This window comes from Orycteropus afer, unplaced genomic scaffold (assembly GCF_000298275.1).
Source record: "Orycteropus afer afer isolate SDZICR_OR568_19922 unplaced genomic scaffold, OryAfe1.0 scaffold00028, whole genome shotgun sequence".
NCBI classification, from domain to species: Eukaryota; Metazoa; Chordata; class Mammalia; order Tubulidentata; family Orycteropodidae; genus Orycteropus; species Orycteropus afer.
Window position 1 is genome coordinate 2,494,628 of NW_006921615.1, and position 1,846 is coordinate 2,496,473.

The following is a 1,846-nucleotide window of genomic DNA, read 5'->3' on the forward strand; positions in this document are numbered from 1 at the left end:
CGCCAGCCGTCTGGTTAGCAGGCAAGTGTCTTAGCCACTATGCAACCAGAGCTCCATTAATCCATGTTTTCTAGCTGGTTGAAGCTAATCTGTAAGTGTGTAAGCACTCACGAGTCATTCTTATTTCTCCATTCCAGATTGTTGTAAGGCAGCATTAAGGGTAAATGCATCTATTCTATAAAGTCAAAGTGTGTTCTATGAAGTGAATTCACTACCAATGCCCAGGTAATTGCAAGTCAGATTTAAGTAGTAAAAAGCCCATTAAGTCCCATACTCAAGCCACATACTCCAATTGAGTTTATGTCTGTAATAAAACCCCATTCATGTGATTTTAGTCTGTCACTCAATTTGTCCACATTCACTTGGGCAAAAAGTGTTATTTATTGCACTTCTTCAAATTCAGATAAATGTTTAATATGAAACTTCTTTGAAGTGTCAGAAATATAGAAGATTCTAAGATAGGAAATAATTAAAACCAGTTACTGTCAAGTAGATTCTGACTCATGATGACTCCATGTAGAATTGTGCTCCATAGGATTTTCAGTGGCCATTTTTCTAAAGTAAATTGCCAGACCTTTCTTCCAAGATGACTCTGGGTGCACTTTAACTTTCATCCTTTAAGTTAGCAAGTCTTTGCATTCAGGGACTCTAGGGAATAACAGTGGTTTACAAATGCGTGAAGGATTCTTATTTAGAAGAGATATTTCTCTATGTAGTCTCAGAGAGAAACATATTTGTCTTAGATATCCAGAGGGGGAAAAAATATATATATAACAACTAGAGCAGTGGCATTCATTCATTTATTCAGAAAAATCCAAGCACCAGCACAGAGCAAAGCGCTAAAGATACAGCCATGAATGTGACTGCCATGATTTTCTTCCCTCATGGAGTTTACTATTCGTGGGAATGGCAAATGGGTAATTACAATTTAGTGTGAGTAATGCCATTATAGAGAAAGTGCAAGGATGTTATTGGAACACATATAACAGGAGGCCTAACAGCCAACAAAAATCTTATGAATTACAATTGTCTGACCTCACTGTGCATGAATCAGGGGCGAACTTGATGGCAGCTACAATAACCCAGACTAGGACCTATGAGAAAGATACCCAGGAAGAAATGCTACAGTGATAACTAAAATAACTAAGATAATTGGTCTAGGTGCAGGAAGGGAGAATACAAAATTGTTCCAGGCAGAAGGAATAGGAAGTGGAAAAGCTCAGAAAGGAACAAATGTGTAAGGAGCTTGAACTTTATCCTAGAGATTACAGATTAAGATTACTTAAAGTAGAAGTGTACCAAGAGCAAATGTGTAATTTTAAAGATACTCAACTAGCTGTTCTATGAAGAATGGAGAATGACAAATTGAGAGCATGGTGATGGAATGAGGTGGAGAGATGTGGGATATATTTAGGAGATAGAATAAATGTCTTGTGAAATTGTGAGCTCCCCATCATTTGAAAGTTTTGAGAAGATGCTTCATTTGCTAAGGATATCATACACAAGCCTTCTTAGAATCTCTCAATATTGCAACTTGGGGCTTAAATTTTTTCTTCAGTTCTTTCAGTTTGAGAAATGCCGAACGTGTTCTTCCTTTTTGGTTTTTAGACTCCAGGTCTTTGCACATTTCATTATAGTAATTGGCTTTGTCTGCTCGAGCTGCTCTTTGAAATCTTCTGTTCAGCTTTTACTTTTCATTTCTTCCATTTGCTTTAGCTATTCTCCGCTCAAGGGCAAGGTTCAGAGGCTCTTCTGTCATCTACTTTGGTCTTCTCTTCTTTTCTTGTCTTTTTAGTGATCTCTTGCTTTCTTCATGGATAATGTTCTTGATATCTTCCCATAATTC